Consider the following 27,851-nt stretch of genomic DNA (forward strand, 5'->3'; position numbering starts at 1 on the left):
TTTTTCAGTATATTTGATAAGTATTTATTTTTGCAATCAGCCTGACCTAAGCCTTAATGATAATCTTTATGATTAACCTATTGTTTCATATCATTTGACAACGTTTGTTTTGTTAAACTGTCAGGTTAGATATAATTATTAAAAATTATTAAAATTAAGAGTAAGATTACTAATTCAGTGTTAATATTTGAGTGGCTTCTCTGGAGTGGATACGTTAGGCCCTGAGGTCAAAGGTTAAAACCCCCTGATCTTTGACATCATCAGCTCCACATGACATTGTTAAGCATTGTGAGCAATGGGGAATGACAACGCAGGAAACGTAATGCTAACTACACAGCTAATGGCAGTAGCTGTGACTGTCATGTTGACCACATTTTGACTGAACAACACACTGCTGTGGTTTCGGCCTATGGAAGACCAGTTCTAAGTGTGATTAGAACTGGTCTTCCATATGCTGGAAGACCAGTTCTAATCGCATAGTATTTCCACGTATTGTAGTTGCCCGGGCGACAGCCATAGCAATGACGCTTGGAGGATGCTCCAGGCTACCACTACTGTGAGTACTGTAATGTACAGTAGAAAGCACTTAAGGCTACTATATTGGGTGAAACGAGTGTAGCCGTGACTATATACTGTAGGTGCTATTTCATGTTTAGATTGGTTGTAAACAGTATTTGCTTTATCTATGAAAATATTCGATTTATTAACAATCATCCTACTTTTTGGAAGTTTGTTTACCTTGGTCAGGCCTAGTACCAATTGGCCACAATAATGGATGACTGTAAAGAAGCTACAACCAATCCAATATAGGTCAATATATATGCAAAATTATAAGAACACAATATTGATATCTTAGCTCTGTGTTTTAGGTGACAAAGAAAATGTGTGTATTGTAATATTTAATACTATATCACCTTGATAATTTATTTACAATGTCACAAAACAAGCTGTGGGCCTAACATGGCCTTGAGCCCCATTTTGGACACCCTTGGTTTAGGCACTGTCACACTGCCACCGGTTCTCTAACAATAGACTACCAAATAGTGGTGGTACAGCTCATGAAAAGATGGCTACTTGTGGTCTCCAACCCACTTATACACACACTTGCCCTTGGAACCACATATACTGCAAACTGTGCAAAGTCAACCTTCAGCACCAGATGAGGGAATGTGCGCTCACAGGCAGAACTGGGTTGCCTATGATTAATGGACCAGTACAATATACTGTGTGTGTGTGTATGTACAGGGAAGCAAAGTTCCGGTGGTCAGAGAGCGTCCTCTCTACTCTGGTGTCATATTTACCCCGCATGCGGGTTTTGTAATTGTAATGCGCATAACTCCTAAAGTAATCCTCCCATGTGACTGTGTCAGTGGGCCGTGGGGCACCCCTCAATCTGCCGAGGCTCACTGGCCCACTGACCTTTGCATCTGATTATAAGAGCTATTTGTCCACCTGTCATGTGATTAAACCGCTCTACATTGGGATAGCTCACGTCCTTGCACACTGGACCCGTCCTCACATTGCCTCCTCGGCTGCCCTCAAGACCTAGTATTGATTGCATCCTTGCGTCACTGCCAGTCACTGCAGCACCGCTATCGAACTGGCCACAAAAACAGCATTCTTCGTTGACGCCTTATCTCCTTTACAACTGGAAGCATCTTCTAACTACTCCACCTTGACCTTGCTGACTGCTTTCTGCTATTTAGCCCAGCAGGGAAAGAAAGAGGAGATGTGTTCTGACATGTCTGCGAGGCACAAACACGAAAAGAAACGTCCTTGATTTGCATTCCAGATGCTCAGAAAAATAACCATGGCAACCGTGGGGTCTCTTTTGTGAGGCAGGTGTTGCAAGTGCGTGGAGATCTTTATGGCGGTTGCTGCATTCATCAGTCACAGCTGCTGCAGCAAATGGCATGTGTTGCCACTTAATTCAGTGACTTATCGAGAACCACTTATTCCAGCAATCATAGGCTGCCTACCCCCCAACCCCCCACCCATATTCCTTGATTCCTTGAGGTGGTGTCTCCCCCGGCCCCACCACTGTCACAAACCCATAAACCCCAACTCAATTTGCACCGACTCAGAGGGGAGGAGTCGCCTGCTTTTGTAGGACAATGTCGTTGACACCGTGGGGGTGAGATAGTGTGTATTTGTGAGGATCTTTGTGGCTGTGCGTTTCCTCTGACCTATCATGCTGTAAAGCTTCGGTTTGGTCTCATGTTGCCATGGTAATACAGTGTCACACAACTATCTGAGCTTAAGCCCCATTCTTGCCCTCATCACAGACTAGCTGAGGAATTGTCCATTTTAGGATTTTTCCCCTCTTGTCTTGTTTTATCTGTGCTTTGATTTACAACACACCATTATTGCTGTTTCTATGGTGAAGCCACTCCAGCTTGCTGTAGATGACGTTAGGTTAGGGACCCAAAATCGATCAAGGGTTAATTTAATTTTTATTGGAAGGGGTTTTATTCTTGGCTCCAGACTTGTGTAGGGTGTCCCTATACAAGCACTATATTTCAATGACTCTTTAATTGAATTCCTAAAAATTACACAAGAAACTAAGATGATTTATATTTTGAGTATCAACAAAGGAGCCATTGAAGTTTGCTTGCTCTACTTGCCCTCACGTTCCAATGCCTTGAAGACTGGCACCTCCACTTTTGACAACCTTCAGCCCCTGTCGGACACAGGCCTCTCCAATATTTTGCAGCATTCGCCTCACTTCAGGCTGTGCAAATTCTTTTCTCAAGCTCTGACAGGTCACCAAGCTTACTGGCATACACCTTGCCGTCGATGTAAGCCCACATAAAAAAAATCACAAGGTGTGAGCCCTTCAAACGATCTATCATCAAAGAAACTTGATGTTCAGGAAATCTCCCACCATCCTGTCAAGGCGGGGAGGAGCTGTGTCTTGTTGAAAGAAAGGTTGAAAGTAAGGTTACTCCTTGCCTGACATTGTTTTAACAGAAAAAGTCTGCCTCATCTATTGGTAATTTTACCCCTGTAAAGGTCGTCATGTTATTGGATGTAACGTGGAAGAAAAATCAGCCCTGTGCTAGATAGACATTGCACACCAAACCACCAGCTTCAGAGAGTCTCGTTCATGTTTTAGAATTTCTGCTAGGTTTTATTTACCCCCAAATTTGACAGTTGGTTTACCCAACCAGAGAGATTAAAAATGTACCAATAGCTGTGGGCTGTTTTGGTAATGGTAGACATAGGGCTGAGTGATTATATGATGGATAATCATGATAAATTTCAGGTCAATCACGGTGACCAGCGATGAGCATACATTAACTCGATCAATGATGGCGGAATCGTTCGTGACAACAGCCAATCAGTCTCCCTTTTCCTGCTTCACTTCCAGTAGAAGTAAACATCCATCCATCCATCCATTTTCTACCGCTTATTCCGTTTGGGGTCGCGGGGGGCGCTGGAGCCTATCTCAGCTACAATCGGGCGGAAGGCGGGGTACACCCTGGACAAGTTGCCACCTCATCGCAGGGCCAACACAGATAGACAGAAAACATTCACACTCACATTCACACACTAGGGCCAATTTAGTGTTGCCAATCAACTTATCCCCAGGTGCATGTCTTTGGAGGTGGGAAGAAGCCGGAGTACCCGGAGGGAACCCACGCAGTCACGGGGAGGACATGCAAACTCCACACAGAAAGATCCAAGTAAACAGAACCATATATATGAACAGAATGCCCGAACTTGGGGTTAAACGTTGTGACTTGGAATTATCCATGGTCATATGAATTGCAAACAGTCACGAAATTGGCCAACAGAGTGTACTATTAAACACGGAAAGTTGCCAAAATTGACGTAATGTTATTGTATAATGCTGTCATTGTGAGGAGAAGGAGCGTTTGTCTGGGGGTATCTAGCCGGCAGCCCTACACCTTTCTCAGGTCAGCTCTCTGCCAGCCTCTGGACCATTCACTCAGATCTCAAAGCGGCCATTAAAAAACTACGAACTAACTCCAGAGCCAAACAGTTCCTAAATGACTTCTACATGTCAGGTTTTTGCAAATTTGATGACTTGATGTCCAAAAGCCGTGTGAAAAACACTGTCCTGTCCTGTACTTTTGTTAATGCTAGCCAGCTGGTTGTTGCAACATCTATTTATTGTTAAATTAATGATACTTTGACATATAGTAATACTACAAGTTGAACACCAGTATTAAAATAACTGATGCATTCTCGTGTGTGCTTTGTTTTACTTACAAGCATGTAAGTTCAAGCACATTTTAGTATATTAAGTTACTGTGTAACTCTACTTGAACTGTAGTTTATTCAGTTTTTAATGCGGATGTTTTAAAACTGGCAGGTAAAAGACAATTAAAATTTTTTGGGGATATTAATCAGGATGATATGAAAAAATTTATTGTGAACATTTATTTTATCACATCGCCCAGCCCTAGGTGGAGAAGTGATTCATACATTTCCACACGAGCATCATAATCTTTCTCTTAAAACCTTAAACCAATACAGTGCAGTCTTGCCCTTTGACTGGCGGGAGTCATGGCTCGGCGTTGTGCCAACGAGAAACCAGACCTTAAAAAATTAAAGTCACTTGTTTTCACGAACACGTTGCCTTCTTGTTGTAATATGGAATGGACAAAGTAGATACGTGATCATTAACCGTTTCCTCATTGAACTATTTGCTCATTCAGAAGCATTGGAAAATGATGGCAATGACTTCTGCTCTCTTCTTTTTTTTTTTTTAACCGTTCATGTCCCTCTTGCGATTCACAAGGCAATGATGCTGAAAAGGTGCTATTAATGGATGAATGGAAGAAGAGTGGATGGGGGAGGGGGGGGAGGTTCAGGGCTGATTAGATTGTGGTCCCCATGACCTTTGAAGGGGACACTTGTGCAGCTAAGGCTTTCCCATAAGTGGAATAAATTCCTTCTGGTTAGGTCCTCCTTTACTTTTTTGTTGTTTTATTGTGTATTCCTTATAGACATAACAATTGAGACACCTTGCCTTTACACCTGTAGGCCTTGAAAGTGGAATCAAATATGAGTTTGTTGTGCTTTTAATCCTATTGTCAAAAGAAGAAAAGGTTTAAAGTCTCAGGCTTAGTTTGCTGTCTGAAGGTGCCTACATTGATGTTATTGGCGCCGCACTCGCGCTGCTCTACAGCATTCAGGCTTCAACCTGTTTGTGTGGTATCTCTTCATCACTGCAGCTTTCCTGACTTTGTGGCCTTTTCTAATCATTTAGATTATTCCATTTGTGCGAGGTTGTGGGTATCCATAATAACGGGCTACAGGAGCAATCACATTAAGTAAGTGACTGCCTACCGCGAGTGTGTTTTCCACGTACTTTGAAGGATATGCAAAATGTCTACCGGTACTTAAACTTCATGGTTCAGTTGGTAGAGCGGCCGTACCAGCAACTTGAAGGTTCAAGGTTCGATTCCAGCTTCCGCTATTCTAGTCGCTGCCGTTGTGTCCTTGGGCAAGACACTTTACCCTCCTTTTTCCCAGTACCACCCTCACTGGTTTAAATGTAGCTTAAAGATAATGGGTTTCACAATGTAATGCGTTGAGTAGCTAGAGAAAAAGAGTGAAATATAATTCACTTCACCTTACTTCACTACCTATGTTGAAGTAGTTGAAGGGATGGGAACCAAATTCAATACTTGTTTTAGTACTGACTGAGGTCCGTTTGTTCTACCGGGTACTGATTCACATAAAATCAAACAGTTCCATATTTCGATACCTTTGTTGCATGTGACATCACATCTGATTGCAGCCTCAGCTCCGGCTCGAGCACTTAGCCAGGAAAAAAGCTATCAAACACTCAGAGTGGACTCAGCCGGACTGCCTCGAGTCAATTTTACAATTGTCCATGCCAACCAAGCAAGAAGGTGCTCAAAAGTAGAGTAAGGCTCAACTTTTCAAGAGGTGCTGGCTCGATGCTAATTTACATTGTAATTGCCAAAGATATGCTACCAATTAGCAGTTTTACGTGGTGATTTTAACACTTCCAAATCTGGTAATCAAAACCACAACTAAGATGCACGTTGCAATCAAACAGCTGGTGTGTACTAAATACTGCATTTACAGTTGAAACATTTGTTGGACTTAACAAAAAAGAAAATACAACTTCCTTGCTAAAGCAACACACCAAAGTTTGTACATTACAGCTATCCGCAACGTCTTGGAATTGCAACTGAATGCAAAGTCTTCTATATATTACAGTGCAGTACAGTACTTGCAAATGGGACATGGAAGTTTAAGAAAATAAGATAACTGAACAGCATTTTTGAAAAACATTTAACATTTATTGACACAATTAATCACACACAATACTACTGAAAATGTGTGCCATTGAGTACTGGTATTGATTCCCAGATACCAGTAATAGGTACCGTATCGTTTTACTTGTGAAAGGTACCCATCCATAATTCCTTGATTGATTCATTAATGGTTAAAGGTGTGCAGATCCTTACTTTTTGACCTTAAAGTGTATTTGCATGCAAGGAGGCAGACAGCTGCCTAGTCCGTCCACATTCATTATGAACATAATGGATTCTTCCTAGTTGACATTTGTGCTCTATGCATTAACTAACAGCAGTTCACTTGAGGCCAAGACACATATAGTCTTGGAACATGTCCATTAATATTGTTTTCATCCTGTGTTTTTTTCACTCGGGAGTAGGGCCTGACTGTGGTTTTGTGTACTTGCATAAGCGCAAAGGGTGTGTACTCCATCCACCCCCGCCCCCCCTTGACAGATTTAGAAAGGACAGTTGCGCTCAGTCTCTCCTAAAGTATATTTCTGTGTATATTTTTCAACAAAATACAGGTTTGTATGTTTTTTTGCTTTTATGGTTAGTAATTTGTGGTATATTGCGAGGGTGGCATGTGACGACCCCGTAGACCCACTTTTGCTCCTACCTCCAGGCTGACGGATCGTGTTTCAGTCTCCACGTTTCGGCTCAGTCAGAGACTGGTACACTTGCTGAAAGAAGGACGCTCTTGTTTCATCAGCGTTCTCAGTGCTTATTCACACGGGGGTTAAATGTTGCGCACCCCCCGTGCCTCATCTGCCCGCAAGGTTACTCAGCAGCAGTTGCTCGACATTTTACCTACAACTACTATTCCCTCCTGAACCGTGTAACCTTTTTGTTGTTAAGCATGCTACATTGATGATGCTTTGTCTTTTTTTCTTCAGCAACTTCTGGCTATTCCCCCAATTCCATAAACACTTCAGTGATGAGAAAATGGAGAAAGTTCAAGCAAATGTGGGAGTTTGTTGCAACAGGCAGAGGGTTTACTCACTGCCACTGTATTGGTGTGTAGACATCATCGGCGGATGCCTACTGGCCATAATGAGTGCACTGGCTGGATTGTTTTGACAATGTGGGAAGGTTCCTGGGGAAATGCCACGGGTGGGGGGTGTTGTGATTGCAGGAAAGCTGAGAAAGCTTTTGTTTTCAGCTATGCCGGTGGGAAAAAATAATTGGACATTTTTTTGTCTCTTTATTCGTACTCGCTTTTGGTCCATGTTGTTCCACATAATCCCCCTTGATCCTTGTCTCTGTTTGGCCCTGGTTGAAATTAAACAGCAGCCATAAATAGGGTTTGAATTGTTTAATTGTCCACATTCATACATTGCTGGCAACTTTTAGGCAACACAAAACCCTGACGCCTGACGTTACAAGCCACATATCTGTAACATACAGCTAATCTACCCCAAATTTTGCAAAATAAAAAAGTTATTCATGAAAACATGCGGTCCAGTCGACCCCCTTTCCAAAAGCTCCCATGCCGCCCAGATGTCACATGAATATAGATTTAAGTTAGAGTGCAGACACAGAGGAAATAGTGCTTATGCTTATCGTCCAGCAGTGATATATGCCTGGACATTATGAAGTATCCATCTGTATATACTGTATACATTTTAGTACAAAAGCAATGTACAGATCTTTGATTAATTGACTCATCACAATTAATTAGAGGTGGGAATGTTTGGGCGCACCTTACGATTCAGGAGCTACGATTTCAATTAAAAATCGATTATTGATGAATCTTTAATTTGTCTATGTTGATGCAGTTACACATTTATTTTCATTTCACTAAAGCATTAATCACTTGCAACTTTTAAAAACAGTATATCTGTAATAAGAAACAATTGAATGTATTCCCATTACATGTATTAAATTAATGGAAGTGTGTGCAAAACTGGAACACAAGTGCCCTAAAGTAAAGAAGCTGGTTGGATCTCTTGGTGATGTGGCTCACTGCGTTGAGCCACATTTTAGAACTGTCTGCATTACTTTATTTACAATGAATAAATAATGGATTGATATTTATTAATCGATTCTACAATTACCCATGTCTGAAGTGTGATGCATCTAAAAATCTATTATTTTCCCCACCACAATCAATCAATCAAAGTTTACCTATATAGCCCTAAACCACGAGTGTCTCAAAGGGCTGCACAAGCCACAACGACATCCTCGGCTCAGATCCCACATCAGGGCAAGAAAAAACTCAACCCAATGGGATGACAATGACAAACCTTGGAGGGGGCCGCATATGTGGGACCCCCCAGTAGTTAATTTTTTTTTTTTTAAGGTAAAGCAATTGTTACACTACTGCCTTGTTTTTTAAGGGAATTTACATATTTCAAATAGACATTAGTAAAGACAACTCATGTTTTAAAAATCAAATAATCAAAAGTGCCATACAAATAATATAGTTAAACATTGCCAAAACATTCATAAACTGTATTTCTAAACTGAAGGACAATTCGTATTATCTGCTTTTACGAGGGATTGTGTGTATGATTATGTTGTCTACGAAACATGCCTTTGCCTAGTTGTGTCCTGCCAGGAAATGACTTAATGACGTTAATTAGCAGATGTTATCTACTACCAGAATGTCCTGTGCAGACCCTGAGCACTCTGAGTACTCTCGCCACCATTCGCCGAGCCACCCATATATCTGTCTCCTGGATAAAAAAAAATACTTGGCAGATACATCCTGATGAAATACCGTCCCTGTTATGTCTTATCTGCTGGCCTCAGCCTCTTCTCCATGTTATCTAAGCCTCTGGGGTCTTGTTAGGACCACCACAGATGAAGAAATGATGCTTTATTGTAGCCCAGTGCCCTGCGAGCAGCAGTTTGGCCGCCACTCTCCTTGACCACTGTGAAGATGGAGAGGAAAGTAGGGCTCTTGAGGCAAGGTTTTTTGTTTGTTAAAAAAAATATTTTGTCCACGTTATTGACATTTTTAAACATTGTTTACTTTCTATCTGAGCTTGGCACCTTGTTTACCTCTTGCTGACTTTTACGAACTTGATGGGATGGATGGATGTGTCTGACCTCAACCCAGGGGATGGCTGCACTTGCAGACAGACATGCTAGAAAATATAATGCAGCGAGACCAAAAGATAGAGCCTTATAGGCATGCATGCCGCGTAAAATGTTGTCTCCCACGAGGCGTGGTCGCTCACCCCGGCTCCATTAAGCCACTAAATTTAGCATTAAGCCGGTTGCCCATCATGTAACGCAGGCTAATTGGGTGTAGTGTTATTTGAACAGAGCTCACTGGAGCCTCAGTAATGTGAAATGACAGATGTTTGAAAAACAAGTTTAATCAGAGGTAATGGGACTAGTAAAAGTCTACTTCAAGTTAGGAGAGATTTGTGCAGTAGTTTTCCATCCAGCAATCTGTGGTATTTACACATCTGTGGTAGTGTCAATAGACAAATAAGTGTGAGAGGAGACTCTGTGGGGAATGTCTTTCAAGCTCTGAACAACTCCAGCACCCACAACTATAGGCATCCTCCATTTATCTTCCAAAATGTCGTTTTTGATTTACATTTGAATTTGAATACAGAGAAAATCTGTACTTTCTTAGTCAGTGATACGTAGTTACAATAACTCAGGTAGATAACAAAATATGTGAGGGAAAACCTTCACTGCAAACATCCTTTACTTTGCAACACTTTCAAGGATGTAATACTGGAATGCCCATGTACACAAAAATGTAATTCATTAACATGTAATTCAGCAATTCAAAATAATTAATTTCCAAAGTAAAATACAGCTCATTAGCGTTAAAGCTACAGACGCACAAAAATAATGTTCTTAATCGGCTTTACTTTAAAATTCCAACAACCAGGATAGATCTAGGCCAACAGATTGTCAATTCACTACTGTTTAAAATTACAAAAAAATACTATAATGTGATCTTTAAATTACTACCGTACTTCTGTTGTATTTGGTCATAGAGGGCATATGTTTGTAGCCTTTTGCTGTTCAAAGACAGTAGAGATCATGCAGCTGCAAGCAAAAAAGCAAGGGTTGTCAATAAGATTATAAACAAGCCCAGATATTTCTGCTTTATCTCAGACTTGTTATGGTTACATAGCAAGATATGACCTCTCATGGGGTGTACTGGTGCAGTACCACGGACCAGATTGTGGTGCTAAGGCTGCCAATAGTTAAGTGCAAGATTTTTCCCAAATAAACATATTCATCCGTAATTATGAGCATCCCATTGGGAAGGTCTTACTTTCTTAACATTGCTCTCTTTTGGGTGATATTCCATCGTTTATAATGTTTATGATTATGATAGAGAAATATGCTCTGAATGGCTTTTGGCAGCGAGAACTCCCAGTTGATTTTTGTACCAACGCCAACTTTGCTCTTCCACCCTCTGAAGTGGATGCAGCAGATCCTTGTGTTAAGAAGCGGTTTTCATCTGCTGCGTTACAAATCTAGCCAAATGTATTCAATGTTGACCCTCTTTCCCCCGCGATTGTCTTTCCGAGCTAGCATCATTATGTTGCGTCAGATTGCTGGTATCATGAAAGGATTTTAAAAAGATTTAAAGTCTTATCTGTAATAATGCGACATGGCACAAATTGTTAGAGAACTGACGTCCCACTTACTGGCTCCTATCTTTTCTTTCTTTCCTATCTTTTTTTGCGAAAAACCTCTATCGCTGTAATTTTCTGATAGAGCAGAGAGGGAGCTTAAAGAAACTTTTACTAAAGTCTTTGGGCTGCTTTCAAAATGAGATTACTTTCATAATCCTAAAAGTAAAGCTGTACATACCCCATCATTAGTCTTCAACGGAAATAAGAAGACATTTAGAATAGGGCTCTGGAGCTGATTTCGGTCAGTGAGGTTCCGGGCCCCCCTTGTGACCAGTCATGGGAGCTTATAGCGATAAGGCCGGTGAGGTGGTACCGTCGCCTAATGGGTGGTCTCAGTCTGGATGTACTACGTTTTTTGTCTGATCATTTTGCTTTTTTTAAGCCTGAGCTTTCGCGCTGTACCGGTCAGTACCACTTGGATCAAACGTCTTTACCGTGCTTAAAACATTCCGCGCGTCTTGATTTCTAATTCCCTTTACGTTGCATTGACAAAAGCAAGACCTGAATAAAATGTTTAGAAAGTTTGATGAAGATAGAAATGACATCACATGCTGCCTGCACTGAAAAGCTGTAGTTTGAGCGGAAAACATAATTTATTTTGTGTACTGTGACATTCGGAAGTAGAGCATGAAAGTTTTCCAAAATGGTAACACAACCACACCTTTAATATGATAAGTGCCTTGCTGAAAAAGCTGAATGTGATGGAGTGACTAAGTATGTCTCCTGAACAATTGAGCACTTTTGTTTGGACATGTTGTCTGTGAGGTGTCCTCACTTTGTTTTAGCAGGTTTGCAGACAATAACTGTTGAGCCATTTTTAGAGGACAGTAACTATATACTTCTATACAAGTTGTGCACTGACTACTCTGTGTCAAACCCGAGTTAAATTTCTATAGTATTGTCCCTTTAGAAAGCTGTCTAGGCACTGTTAGTGCTTTCTTTGGCTCTAGTTTATTTGGTTTGTTCTGGATTTATTTTGTTTATATTTGGCGAGGCTAGGAATAGTAAACCGGCCGTGCCAGCAACTTGGGAGTTCCAAGTTCGACCCCAGCTCCCGCCATCATAGCCACGTCCGTTGTGTAGTTGGACAAGACACTTCACTAAGGCTGAAACGACGCGTCGACGTAGTCGACGTCATCGGTTACGTAAATACGTCGACGTCATTTTTATGCGTCGACGCGTCGCATATTTACGTCACACTGCCGTCATGGCGGAGCGCAAAGCAGACGATGCGAGCGGTGCGAGCGAGGGGAAAAAAGCACGCCAAAAGTCGTCAAAAGTGTGGGAGTATTTCAAAAAACGGCCTTATAATGTTGTAGCGGCGAACGTGTCTCGTCAGCTGACGCGCGAGCTCGCAACCGTGGCTGTTTAGCAACCAGCCAAACCCCACTTAATAAAATTATATTTTATCTTAGAGCACATCCGCATCCCTATTCACCTAGGCAACCCCAGGAAATGTATATAATTCGGCATTATTTCGGCCAGTCGGCTTATATGATCAGAGCCGATCAGTTTACGTTCACGCGCAGGTATAACGCGGCGCACTCCCGTCTCATCTGTTGGGGCACGAGCCCAGTAATTAGACCGCTTTGTCAAATCAAGGAGTAGAAAAGACGCCAGCGCAGAGTGGAAAAAGGTTTAGTTCATTACAGATAACCAAGAGTTGTGCCAAAAGTATGTAAGATTTAATATTTCTCTTCGTGGGTGTGGCGCACTTGTTGCGCTGGTGAGATGGGGGGGGGGGGGGGGAGTTGTGTGCATGTAGCGTGCTTAGTCTGGAGGCTAAATACACACAGTGTGTTATGTAACTGTTGTTTAGTGTTGATATTCTTTGCTTAGTTTGATAAATGTTGTAGCAGTTTGCTTCATCAGAAGGGTGAAGTCGCTCAACTTCAAGTGTTGGATTTAACTGTGTTGGATCATTGGCTGCTGGTGAGGCAATAGAAAAAGGGGCATTTTTCTACCAGTAGACAGCGTTTAAGATTGAGTGTTTCACTGCTAAATTAATAATATATTTATATTGAATATGGATTTTAAATATGTATCTAAATAGGTGGTTAATTGGTTAGGTATTTATGTATTTGCATATTGGGTTTTCTGCTGCATTTATCTATTGTGTTTCTGGGTTTAAATGTATTTTACCGTATTTTCCGCACTATAAGGCGCACCTAAAAACCACAATTTTTCTCAAAAGCTGACAGTGCGCCTAATAACCCGGTGCGCTTTATTACGATTCATTTTCATAAAGTTTCGGTCTCGCAACTTCGGTAAACAGCCGCCATCTTTTTTCCCGGTAGAACAGGAAGCGCTTCTTCTTCTACGCAAGCAACCGCCAAGGAAAGCACCCGCCCCCATAGAACAGGAAGCGCTTCACCCGCCCCCATAGAACAGGAAGCGCTTCACCCGCCCCCGGAAGAAGAAGAAAAAACGCGCGGATATCACCGTACGTTTCATTTCCTGTTTACATCTGTAAAGACCACAAAATGGCTCCTACTAAACGATCCGGGTCATAAAAAGACGCAATCTCTCCATCCGCACACGGATTACTACCGTATTTCACAGCAACTGAACCGCACTGTGGAACGGGAGCACGTACGGTGAATATTCGCTCCACAGGGAATGAGAAGTCATCCTTCACTGTGGTTCTAGCTTGCCATGCTAACTTCCACTCATGGTGATATTCAAAAGGAAGACCTTGCCAAAAGAGACCTTTCCAGCCGGCGTCATCATAAAAGCTAACTCGAAGGGATGGATGGATGAAGAAAAGATGAGCGAGTGGTTAAGGGAAGTTTACGCGAAGCGGCCGGGTGGCTTTTTTCACGCTGCTCCGTCCATGTTGATATATGACTCTATGCGCGCCCACATCACAGATGGTGTCAAAAAACAAGTGAAGCACACAAATACAACACTCGCCGTCATTCCGGGTGGATTAACCAAAGAACTCCAACCGCTGGATATTGGTGTCAACAGGGCATTCAAATCACGACTGCGAACTGCGTGGGAAAAATGGATGACCGAAGGCGAACACACCTTCACTAAGACGGGCAGACAACGCCGGACAACATACGCCAACATCTGCCAGTGGATTGTAAATGCCTGGGCAGATATTTCTGTCACAACTGTGGTCCGAGCTTTCCGGAAGGCAGGATTCACAGAACTGCTGCACAACAACAGCGACACTGAATCCGATGATTTCGAAGAGACGGAGCCCGCCATTTTGGAAGCCACGCTAGCGCAACTTTTCAATTCGGACACCGAAGACGAAGAATTCGAAGGATTTACCGGTACGAATGAAGAATAACTTCAGAAAGTGAGCGCTATGTTTATTTTGTGTGTTGTGTGTTGTGACATTAACGTTCGAGCAACATTACCGGTATGTTGCTATTGCTCTACACCATTTTGAATTTTACTATGTTTGTGATTGCACATTTGTACATTTTGGGACAGAGTTGTTAGAACGCTGGTTTTCAATATATTATTAAAGTTTGACTGAACTATCTGACTGTTTTTTTGACATTCACTTTAGCGCAGCGTTTTTTTGACATTCACTTTAGCGCAGCGTAGGCGCGGCTTTTAGTCCGGGGCGGCTTATTGGTGGACAAAATTATGAAATATGTAATTCATAGAAGGTGCGGCTAATAATCCGGTGCGCCTTATAGTGCGGAAAATACGGTATATGTATCTTGGTGCATTTATGTTGAGACAATTTATTTAAAATCTGTTTTAACTTAAAGGGAAAAGATGTGTCCATTTTCTTGCACTTGTTTAATGGTTAAGAGTTTGATAGCCTAATTAATAATTGTAAATTATGGTATTGATAATTGATTGATTTTTTACAGCATGTTTATCTTGTGGTGTTTTGTCCTTAAAGGTTTTTCACCTACTAAAGAAGCTAAAGGCTACTAAATGCTACTAAAGACAGCTAATGACAGCTAAAGAAACTAAAGTCTACTAACACTGCTAAAGACTGCTAAAAAGACTAAAGAAGAAAAAAGAAGCTGTTTCTTCGTTGGAAAAACTGTTGCAAACTAAAGGAAAATAAAAGGAATAAGTAACTACGGTCTGGTCTTTTGAGTGAAATCCAGAAGCCACATTCAGCATTGGTACATCCCTTCAAGTGTGGGATAAGCACAGCGAAAAAAGCAAAACACTTGACAGTTGTTGTATGCACACTGTGTCGAGCGGAAATGGCCTATCATAGCAGCACAACGGCTATGAAGGAACATTTGAAAAGAAAACACCCGACAGCGTTCTTGCCATCACCATCAACTAGTCAATCGTCCGCGTGAGTATACGTTGTCATCATTACACAAAAACATGAATGTGTCATTTGTATCTGCGTTGTAAATTCATAAACTAAAACACTGTTTCGCTCTGAGAGGCGCGTTTGGCGTGCCTGTTCAGTGTTTACAAAGACGCGCTCCTCTTTAACGCTAACGTTAACTAGTTGTGCAAATACCTTTTACAACATTAACAGTTACATATACTATGTACAAACCAACAATTAACTTTCACTTTAATCATACTATCATTGTTGTGTTATTAAGCAAAATAAGCAATACTTTTACTTTTGTTGAAATGTTTACACTGTTACAGAATATTTCCTTTTGCACTTTTTTGTATTGGATGTTTATCTTTATTTTTGCACATTTTAAAGCAAAATAAGCAATACTTTTACTTTTGAAATGCTTATACTACTGCAGAATATTAAGATTTGCACTGGATGTTTACTTTTATATTTGCACATTAAAAAGCAAATAAGCTACTTTTAATTTTGTTAAATGTTAAAAGTTTTAAATGTTTACATTGTTACAGAATATTTTGTCATGTTGTTGTCAATGTTGACTGAGTGGCCATACTTTTTTTTTTTGTAAATAAAAGTCATGCCTTTTGAAAAAACTGGCCAACATTTATTTTTTCATCTTCATTTTAAATAAAAAAAATAATCGGTAAAAGGAAAAATAATCTATAGATTAATCGAAAAAAATAATCTATAGATTAACCGATTAATCGAAAAAAATAATCTATAGATTAATCGATAGAAAAATAATCGTTAGCTGCAGCCTTACACTTCACCCTTGGTTCTGATGGGTCGTGGTTAGCTCCTTGTATGGCAGCTCCCCCATCAGTGTGTGAATGTGTATGAATGGATGAATGCGGAAATAATGTCAAAGCGCGTTGAATACCTGGAAGGTAGTAAAGCACCTTACTAGTATAATTTCATTTACCATTTATATTTTATGACCGGAGGGACATGGCATGTTTGGGTGACGGTAGGTCATACGACTCCTTGGTCGTCCACTCTAACTTTGGTTAGCTCCATACTAGGTCTGTAACAATAAACAGTATTAATAATCAGTGTTTCCCCCAGAAAATTTGTTAGTTAAGGTGGTGACTCTCCAGGGGGAGGGGACCGGGGAAGGGGGTGGGTGGGTGTAAGGATCGGTGTAACTCGGCCTGTCGCCATCACGTCTCCACCTCGTCGCTGCCACCACAGCCTGGGGGGCAATAGAATACAGACTGCGGTGAATAGGCCGGCTTCGTCGCGTGAAGAAGCCTACAACTTTTGGTTGTGTTTTCCGCTCCATTTGCTGAATGGCGATATACGATATATATCTCTATTTTTTCCGGAAACTAAAAACAAAACAGTCCTAGTTACCTGAGATACTAAGTACATCATTATTATGACTTAGTAATTTACTAAGTCAAAATAATGACAAAATTTTGGCTTACTAAGTCAAAATAATGACTTACAAAGTCAAGTTAATGACTTACTGTAAGTAAGTGTTTGCAATAAGCGTTTGAAAAATAGTTAAAAGTGGGGCCACATGCTGACATATGTTCAATTCATCATGCTTAATTTATTACAGCATTTGGGAAGCCTGTAGTTGATTTTTATTATGTAAATGTTATATTTTTATCAACATGTGATCGCAGGGACCCTGCCATTCAAAACTAAGCTGCTACATTACTAATGATTAAGGTAACTATAGCTGAAAAAATAGTACAATAGCAATAGGAGAGACTATTCATCCTTGAACACCATGGAGTTCATGTAGGCTTTATGATGCAGTTACATTATTATATCAACTATCAGAGACAGCTTCAGGAAACTCTTCATTTAACATAATGTCCTTTTTTTCTGCTTCAACACAGCTCAATAAACACATAAAAAGGTAGAGTGAAATAACTTAGTTGTTAACTGTAGGTCAATGATGCTTGTCTTTCTCTTAGACAGACAGGGCTTTGTTGTCCGTAACACACGCACGCACGCACACAAACCACAAAATGAGCTAACGTTACGCTAAAAGCTAATTAGCCGTCACCCCAAGGACTGTGAGCGAGCTGAGCTGCCGCTTATGTTTCTAGAATGTCAACGGGCTCATAGTGATGTTACTAGTAGTTGACTTGGAAGTGTTTGTTATAATTTGGGGAGAGTCCGCTGCATTATGCTCACCTGCTAAACACCTTTCTGCTCAACCCACCGTCTCTCCTCTCTGCCTGCCTGGGCACTGATTCCATGCGCTCTGAATACGCACTGCTGATTGGCTGTTACATGCGCTCTGAATACGCACTGCTGATTGGCTGTTACATGCGCTCCGAATACGCACTGCTGATTGGCTGTTGCATGTGCTCTGAATACGCACTGCTGATTGGCTGTTACATGCGCTCTGAATACTATTCTGTGGGGGGGGGACAATGCTGTGTGCTGCAGAGACGTACTGACAGAGGCAGAGGCAGAACTAAGCGGAGCAGCTTGTTAAAACTTTAGTTTAGGCAGTGGCTCTTTGTTGTTAAGGCGACCGCCTTAATAACAAAGCGCTGCGGGAAATCCTGATAATAAACCGCGTAAGAGCTCCTGACAGTTAGTATTGCCGTTTTGAATTAAAACTATCAAAAAATCGTGACTGATGCCTGCACTTTGATTAATAGATCGCAAGCGCTAGCTCGCTGACTAACTGAAATACTAAAATGAGTACAAGAGACATTAAAGTCATTAACGCTCATTAAAGAACGACATACCCCAACTTGCATAAACACATTACTGTCTAAGCAACTAAGATATTCAATCGTGCACTTTAAACAGAGTGCTCAATCGATACTCTAAGGCAGTGGTTCTCAACCTTTTTTCAATGATGTACCCCCTGTGAAAAGTTTTTTAATTCAAGTACCCCCTAATCAGAGCAAAGCATTTTTGGTTGAAAAAAAGAGATAAAGAAGTAAAATACAGCACTATGTCATCAGTTTCTGATTTATTAAATTGTATAACAGTGCAAAATATTGATCATTTGTAGTGGTCTTTCTTGAACTATTTGGAAAAAAAGATAGTTTTTTGTTTATATTAATAAAGGATTTTTAAATTGTTGCTATTTTTAGAATATTAAAAACAAATCTCACGTACCCCTTGGCATACCTTCAAGTACCCCCAGGGGTACGCGTACCCCCATTTGAGAACCACTGCTCTAAGGAGTACGACATGGAGGAAGGTGTCTACAGTCTAAAACGGAAGAAAGTAAACGTATAAACACTCAAAAAAAAAAATGTGTCTCTTAAGAAGCCAAAACAATATTTAATGATCCTTCTAACAAGAAAGTATATTGTCTATTAATTTAGTTTTTTAAATACATCTTGGCTAAAAAAAATTAATTGTGTAGGTACTTTTTTTGCACATTTGATGATACCGCGATAACGTGATCCTTTTGTTCACCGTAACCGTGATATGAAATGTTCATATTGTTACATCCCTACTCCATATCAGGGATCCCAGACGCCCGCGATTTAGCGGAATTCCGCTATTCTTTCTTAGTGATTCTCAAACTGTAGTGGTACGTGGGCTCCATCTATTGATACGCCAAAGAATCACTTAATTAAATAAAGGTACGTTCCGATGCCGATACAACACTTTTTGGAAGTATTTTTTATCGGTGAGTACTTGTAACTAAATCTCCGATACCATATTAATGTGTATTTTACAAGAAACCTCGGGTCTATGACCTAAATAAAACGCACACAAGCCAATAAGTCCGTTGGCAGGCTATTGTTGCTACATGGAATTTGGAAATGACTTCTTCTTTGCCTCTTTTTCCCCGGAAATGGAAGACCTTTGTACCGATGGAAGACTGCGCTACCAAAGCAAACATAACGGTGGTGTGGCAATATTACAAACTCAAGCAGCCGACAAGTCGCACAGCAACAAACTTTGCAATATCTCTTGTTTCAAGGGGTGGGACACATGTAGGACGCCCGCCATGCAGATGCACACAATGAAGTTACCCCGGCTAACGCTAACGAGGCGGGACAAAAACAACAAACCCCGACAGATTAATTCCAGCGGTACGCATAGTTTTCACGAGAATCCCAACGCGGAGTCGGCATTTGCTGTAAGCTAATGGAATTAATAGTATTAGATGATCAACCGCTCTCAGTGGTAAAGAATGTGTCTGGTCGCTTGCCTGGTCGTAAATACATGACTGAAAATGCCCTTCCTGGCCTGGTTGTAAATACATGCCTGAAACAGCCCTTCCCTGATCTGTATAAGACTTTGGCAAACTTATCTCCAAAAAAATTACAAGGTGCGGACTCTTGTCAGCTTCGCAACAAGATATTTGAAGCAGTGATGTCACTTCCTCATCAGTGAATGTCTTAACAGCACATTGGGTGGGCCAGGGGGCAATAGCATAATAGATAAAAAAACATTGGTAAGTTTCCTTGTATTTTTACAGAATTTCTATCCAGAAAATACCTTCCAAAGCATCTTAAAAATGGTAAAATCCCTTAAACTTCAGGGGCGATGCTCCCTGGACTTCTGATAAGGCCCCCTTGACTCCCAGTCGATATTTTTCAATTCCTTTATTTTTTTATTTTACCTCGCTTGGATCTTTGCATTTTCAACATTCTTACAAATTATGTAATTATACAATCCGTACATTTCTGAGTGTCCAATATACTTCTGGAGTTCTGTCCCTGTGTGTGTACTCTAGCTAATACTGTAATGTTAAAAGGTGGAAGCCCCGCCATTTCAGCAAGTTGCAACGGCGATGCTATTTTATTACTTGTCGTCCTTGCGCTATCCCTGTGAAATCAGGAATGCAAGATGAGTAAGACTGTTATAAATCACCACTATTCCCAGATAACACTGAGATGACCGTGGCATCACATCTTTCGGCGATTAGACCAGGTCTAAGGTTGGGAACACAAATTCAAGGTTCCTGCGTGCCAGCCTGACATCCTCTGGAGATTGTTTGGATGCTCAGCCAGGCCACATCATTTATTAAAGTTGAGTGTTGTGCCACAGAGCAGAAGAAGTAGGTTTTTATTGCCACAACAAGCACAATGAGATGCAAACAATCCGAGGATTCATGTGTTTGGTCCATTGTATCCCTTCAACCTTATATTGCTCTGACTAGACCCTATAAGTCCTAGCTTTATTGTCTTCATGTAATTAAATCAAATCATTAGCCTGTGATAATTACTTTGCCCCCTGGGGTGATGATTCATTGGCTTTCTCATCAGGTGTTAGTTTGCTGAGTTTGCCTCCATACTCAAAAGGTATAGGGGGTGGGATTTAGTGGACACAAGGTCAGGGGAGCTCAATAGGGAGTGGGAGGCAGATCGGGGCTTATGCTCTGCAGTCGCCATTTTATTGTTATGACAAAAAATTCCATTTACAGTCAAGACAACGATACGGACACGGCCGGGTGCCGTAACTGCTATAATTCTTAGAATTCCCTGCTGTTAAAATAATCTCTCTGGGTGCTGGGGGCTACAAATCAAGCTGAAAAACATATCACATTTTCTCTATTGGGTACCCCATGGGGGATCCTCACAGCATTTGTGGCGCCCCCCCCCCCCGGGTTGAACTCAAAATGCTTTCGAGGACACTTTGAGAATAACTGTTATATCCTCAGTTTTATAATCATTTGTCAAATGGTTTTTCAATTAGTGAGTTGCCCCTTCAAAGACGGACTTGTTCTTGTCCCAAAGGTGTACAGTATACCACATTTTGTGGCGATTCGACTCACATAGAACTGTGCAAAAAATGTTGTCTGTATCCAATTTATGGGGTCAAACTGTGGGAAGTTAATCTTGTTCAGCACATGTGTATAGTTTTTGTAGCCGATAGTGTCCAGACAGTATATGCCCACTTGGCCTGGCGTTCCTCAGGCAAAACACACCAAACACTAAAGTGGTGCAAATCCCAACAAGAGGAATGTGGAGGAGGTGAAGTAGAGACAAGAAGAAAATGCTTGGTCCCTGAAGATCTCTTCTGCGAGATGTTGCTGAGAAAGCATGATCACCCGGTTACACAGCAGCATCCCTCACATGCTGCATTTCTGCATTGCTTGTCTTGATGTTCATGGCTAAGATGTTTTTCTACCGCTTCCCGATCCATCTTGTTTGTTTTGTCTCCTCATGCCTGCCCATGGGACCCTTTTTTTCCAGTTTTTTTCTGGCTGTGTTAGTTTTTCGGGTTACTGTTGAGTAAATCTGACTAGGCATGGGCAGGTTTAGATTCTGAGAATATGATGACCTGTTGAAAAATAATCACCATTTGGGCCGCAATGATTAATCAATTGAATAATTTGATTGGAAAAAAGCTTTGATTTGTATTCTGTCGCTTTTATTAAGTGTAAATAATGAAAATACATAAAATCTGGAGTGCATGGACCTTTTAAATATGTGAATGTAGTTTCCGCACGGCACTGCAATAGAGTGGTGGTGGGTGGGTGCTGTGGTCTGAGTGGCGGCGAACGTCGACATGTTTTTAAATGTTATCTATTAATGCACACGTTCAATTGCAATTTCAATGTGAATGGAGTCAATTTATTAGAAAAAAATTTAAGTAATGGCAAACAGATTTTTTTCCTCTAAAATAGGCATTAAGGCTATTAAGTGTTTTATCCGACTACGCCATTATTCAAATAAACTAATCGTAGATTATTAAAATAATTGATAGTAGCAGCCCTAATCCCGATTATTATAATTAAAGCACTAAAATGTGTGATTTTAAAGTGTATTTATTAAAAAGAAAATATAAATAACTTTTCAGCTAAGCAGTCATTTTTGTAAACGGTATAATAGGACATGATGAAAGAAGAGCATATGTATTTTAAATAAATGACAATAAATAACTGAATTACTGTATTTCTAAATAAACGGTAAAGTGAAGTTATTAATAGTCTACTGTTGCTAAACCTTTATCTCAGGTAATGTATATATTTTCTTGGGGTCCTGATATAGCCGCTGCATACACACGCGCCCCAGATGGTATAAAGAAAAGTTTTTGTGATTTTAAAACTGTCAATTTTTTTTCATATTTATTTATTCATTTCATAGGGAAATCATAATACAGGTACTGAGAAAACAGACCCCCCCCAAAAAACAAAAAACATAAAAATAAAATGATGCCCCCCCCGTCCTATATTTCAGTCAGTGGGTAGCAATGTACTGCCTTTCTCTTCACCACAAGCAGATAGAAAATCAAACGAACTGACTAAAATAAAAAAAGTAATAAAATAAAAAATGACAAGCATACAGAAATGTCACTGAATAAAAAAAAATAAAAAAAAGAATTGAGGTAAGTGGAAAGGTTCATTGTCAACAGTGAGTGTCACATTTATCCTATAGTGTCTTTAATTTAGCTATGTAACTAATCATACAGCCCCAGGTCAAGTCAAATTGTTTTGATGTACCCCTCAGATTATATTAAATTTTCTCTAAATCTAAAAAAAACATGAGGTCCTTAAACCATAGGGAGGCCGTGGGGGCAAACTGTGATTTCCACTCCAATAAAAGCCTTCTACGAGCTAGTAAGGATACTATCCCTAAAAGTCTGCTTAATGTTTTGATGGTTTGGTGGAATTCCAAAATTAGACAATTCTGCACAAGACATCAATTTAAAAGTTTGTGCAACTGCAAGATGTTTAAAAATATTAATCCAGTAGTCTTTCAGACAGGGACAGGACCATAACATGTGTGTCATGTTTGCAGGAGTCAATTGACATCGATTACATGTTTCTGCATTATTGGCATACATATTGGAAAGTTTAGAGTTGGTAAAATAGATGGATGGACAACCTTAAACTGTATTAGATTAAGCTTTGAACAAGATGTGCTATCATTTATTTGTATCAATGCAGATTTCCAGTCATTGTCATCCAAAACTTTGCCAAATTCTGCTTCCCAGTTGTTTCTAATTTTGTCAACAGTTGTCTCTTTAAGATGGGAAATTAGGATATACATTTTAGAAATGATGCCTTTCTGATTTATGGGGATTTCCAAAATTTTGTCTATTACAGATTGAGGTGGACTACTGGGAAAAGAGCTGTTGTTTGATTTAGCAAAATTACGGATTTGAAAATAACGGAAGAGGTGGGAGGAACTGTCACTTTTACCGGGTTGTATATTAAAACCGGTTACCGGTCCATGCCTAATCACTATGTAAGTTTACTATCTCTATGTTAGCCATTTGGTGAAGAGAAGGAAGATCCTTAGCTTTCTGAAAATGTGGCCCCAGAACAGTTTAGTTGAATAGCCTTGCACTTCCTGCTGTAAACAAATTTTTCTTACTCTCTGTACTCAGTCTGCATCTGTTCATGTGCGTCTAATGCGGAGAACAGCACAAAATGACCGTGTTGAAAGTCAGCCTCCAATTGCCATGCATTTGCCGACTGGGTATAACATAAGCAGCGAAAACATAATAGCACATAGCAAAGAGCTCCTCATCCATTACCTCCACTCGTGCACCAGCCATACCTTGCCGCCTATAATGTGTTGTCCTTCACGAGCTGCCGCTGAAGGTCTGTTGTGTAATTGAGTAAAGTGAGCCTGTGGCAAGGCGGGCTTCCTTCATTGACATGCACCACCCGTGCTCCTCTGTGACGCCACCGCCACCACTGCACCGTGTGTGTGTGATCGAGTGCCTCCATTGCTGTGCCAGCACATCTGTCAATTTGACATCGCTGCCCCAGTCGCCCTTCAGCCTGGCCTCAGGTCTTTTTCATCCACAAGGCAACGCTTCTAAACCGCATCGGTCCCGGGTGCTGGGCGGACAGGATGGGGCAAAGAGGGCAGTCGCTGGAAGATGGGGGACACGCCGTTAAGACGATTGATGGGGTATTAGGACAGATTTCATCGAATTGCAAAAGGTGCACAAAATGTCAACGCCCGTACCGCTTAGGTGTTTTGCACCTTAAAAAACATTACATTTTCAAACATGCAGTAGAGTAGATTCATTACTTTTTCGTAAGGCAGTTCCACTTCCTGTAATGCTTCTACAGTGTGCGTCATACCAAATGTTCCAGATTATGAATAATGTACCATTACACCCCTTGTTAAAAGGGGTCATATTATGATTTATTTTTATATTTTAAACACTTCCTTGTGGTGTACATAACATGTATTGGTGGTTCTTTGGTCAAAAGTTTGCATGAATTATGTTCTACAGACCGCTATCAAGCTGCTTTTTTACCTTCTCTTCGGGATGCACCGTTTTGACTGTCTTTTCCCCGTCAGCCATGTGGTAGTTTTTAGCGCTTGTGTATAGAATCTACTCACAGATATAAGTTTGAACTATATACTTCTTTGTATTATAAATGGAAACCACGGAGGATGCATTTGCATGTACGAGCCAGTCTGCCCTACAACAAGAGGATAGCGAAAACGAAAAAGCTTATTGACTACAGCGTCGGACTACAATGGCGGATTCCCGCAAAGCACTTCGGGTAAATTTCTATAATATGGAGATATCCGCTGACGTCACAAATTGGGCAAATTCTAAACAGCTCGTTTGGAGGAAGTTTAAAAGAAGGCAAGATTTTTTTAATAAAAATCTTTGCAATCCAATCTTTGCTTTCCAAATCCACAAAAACAGGTACCAATAAGTAAGAAAAGTTGGTTTTGCGTAATCGGTCTCGTTTAAGGTTTTGAGCAAGAGAGCCCAGACCGCAACCCATTAAACATAGGTTGTACCAGAATGGAGATGTTCTTCAAAATTATCAAATGGATGAATAAACATAAATGATCACATATAGAGGATTCCCAAACTCTATTTACCTTTTACTTCATGTAGGCATGTCCTAATACATTTAGTCCATATCTTGCATTTGAATCCAATTTTAGCTGAGTCTACTCGGTCTTCATCTCCACCCAATCTTATTTCGGACTGTCATCAATTCTTTTATGTGCCCGCAGGTCGTTTTTCTACTCCCAAAGATAAAAAGATACAAGACCCCTTTGCCATGCGTGCCCACAAAATGTAATTAATAGTTTGTCCGCGCTAATATCCTGCCACATTGTGTAAGCGTTCTGACAGCGGCCACGCTTCGACTCGGGATATGAGAGATGGCAGTTAAGGAGGAGTTTTAAAGATGATTTACTGTATATGTGATGTGAAGGAACCAGGAGGGGGGAGAGACACCTGCTGTCAATGCGCCACATGGGCAGAGACAGTCTGCCCATGTGGATTTATGGCAGTAAAACGTGTGCAGATGCATACATAAACTTCCATTGTGTTTTCCAAACCAATGCTTGACATTTATTTAGCACATACCTTTCCTTGTGCACTGCATCATACTCAGACAAATTATATATCTGTTTTATAACTGTCTTTAGCTTGATTAAACACTTAATTGCAATGTCCAACGACCATATTAAACTAATCAAAAGTGACCACTACAAAGGACTGGTGAGTGTAATGGTGACATGATATGTAAATTCTATCAGGTAACATACATAACATACACAACTTCCTCTGTGACAAAAATAAACGTTGTAATGGCAGGGAAGTGTTTAATTATATGCATGGACTGGTTATGTAATGTGGCTTTATCAAGGAGGTGTTCCGCTGGCGTCTGGGGAAAGTTTAAGGGTTCGATTATGCAACGAGTGCATTTTGAGACATGACAAAAAGTTGTTTGTTGTTCTACCTGGTAAAAAATGGAGTCTGTAAATGGCTGAGTGTTTTAATTTCTAAAAATGTGCACCCACCCCAAAAAGAGCTAATCCTTACACCGTGACAACTTGCAGTAATGTTCCAGGTGTAATTATGGAAAGTTAACCCCCCCAGCTACTAGCTACTAAATGGCTTTGACTTGTGCCTTTGCTGAATATCCGCAGGGGTCTTTTTTTTCCACTTGTCCGACCCAGGGTTTCTAACTTTAATGAGTTTTTGCCTTCCTGTGGTGATGTGTTATTGGCTAACCTGCGGTGTTTAATGTTGCATGCGTTCCTTGTGTGTTGGCCATAGGAAAGCTACCGACGCGCCCTCAGGTGGACGCAAGACCTCTTTCAGGTCAGCGCTCAGATGTTACAAGAGCTGTGAAAAATTGCCTCTGGGCTACTAAGAAAGCTCTCAAGGATGGCATTGCCGGTGTTTTCTGCATAGGGGTCATTTAGAGACTGGTTCATTGAGAGAATAACTGATAAGCAAATCCACTTGTTGGTCTCTAACAAAGTCTACGCTGTGGTTTTGGTCATGTTGATTCACGTAGCCTTCATAAACATTGAACTCTTTCAGTGGAATTTCTATTTACAGTGTAAGAGGATCTTTTTTTTTTTTTACTTCAGAGGCAGAAGGTTTCAGTAGGTTTTGGGCTTAAAAAGCACCTAAATACATACAGATGCTTGATAATAATTTGAATTTATACAATGGTTATGTATATATACTTACAATAATATTATTTTATTAATTGTATTGTACTGATTAACAATGTTATCAATAATTGTTTTTGTTGTAATATATTCTGTTGTTTTATTATTTGGCAGTTGTTTGGCACTGGTTCACCGACAGTTGGACGTGAGAAACACGTTTTTGTTTTTAGGTTTCCCCTAAAAAGACAAACATAATCTTACATTTTTTGCAGGCTCGTCCATTGTATGTTAACATTAAGATATTGACATTAAAGCCATCCTTTAATCTATATGATGCATCACTTTTTTCAGTTTACCAAACTATGATTTGTACATGTATTTGCAAATCATGTATATATTTGTGTATATACTTTCCTTTGTGTAGTTTTACAGTAACGTCGTTATGTAGAATATCCGACAACCTCAAGTTGAAAGTTTTTTTCCATCTCTAATATGAAGGACTGTTTACGTATCTGCCAAACTATATTCCAACCTAGATACTAAGAATAATTTATGTAGATTAGGGCTGTCTTTGATGAAGGATTTTCACAGTCAAATCTGATATGTTAGATTTTGTTAATCACATTTATGGCATGTTTTTTTTAAGATAAATAAATCTGTAGTATATACTGACTAGTTACTAGGTGTCAGTAACATCATATGGATGTGTTGTGCTCTAGCACAGTGGTCCCCAACCACCGGTCTGTGGATCGATTGGTACCGGGCCGCACAAGAAATTAAAAAATAGAAATAAAAATAAAAATGTTTTTTTTTTTTTTTTTAATTAAATCAACATAAAAAAAACACAAGATACACTTACAATTATTGCACCAACCCAAAAAACTTCCATCCCCCATTTACACTCATTCACACTCATTCGCACAAAAGAGGTGTTTCTTTCTGTTATTAATATTTCTGGTTCTTACATTATATATCAATATAGATCAATACAGTCTGCAGGGATACAGTCCGTAAGCACACATGATTGTATTTTTTTATGACAAAAAATAAATAAAAAAATACTATACTATCCTCCGTTATTGATTTAAGTAAAGTCTGAATGTCATTAAAGTAGTTAATGACATGATCTGTAAAACATAATCTATGCAACATTTTGACCAAAGAACCACCATTACATGTTATGTAGACCACAAGGAAGTTTTTTCAATTTAGAAAAAAAAAAAAAGACTCCTTTTAATGCGCCCTATAATCCGGTGTGCCTTTATATATGAAAAAAAATCTAAAAATTCATCGGCAGTGCGCCTTTTAATCCGGTGCGCCATACGGTCCGGAAAATACGGTA

General features: G+C 40.2%; 1 protein-coding gene across 4 annotated transcripts in view; it reads left to right on the forward strand.

The window, feature by feature from the left end:
* Positions 1 to 27,851, forward strand: part of slco5a1 (solute carrier organic anion transporter family member 5A1) — an 87,056-nt gene that overhangs the window by 32,473 nt on the left and 26,732 nt on the right. The gene's annotated exons all lie outside the window — the stretch shown is intronic.

The sequence above is a fragment of the Nerophis lumbriciformis genome, linkage group LG07 (assembly GCF_033978685.3).
Source record: "Nerophis lumbriciformis linkage group LG07, RoL_Nlum_v2.1, whole genome shotgun sequence".
In the NCBI taxonomy this organism is placed as follows: Eukaryota; Metazoa; Chordata; class Actinopteri; order Syngnathiformes; family Syngnathidae; genus Nerophis; species Nerophis lumbriciformis.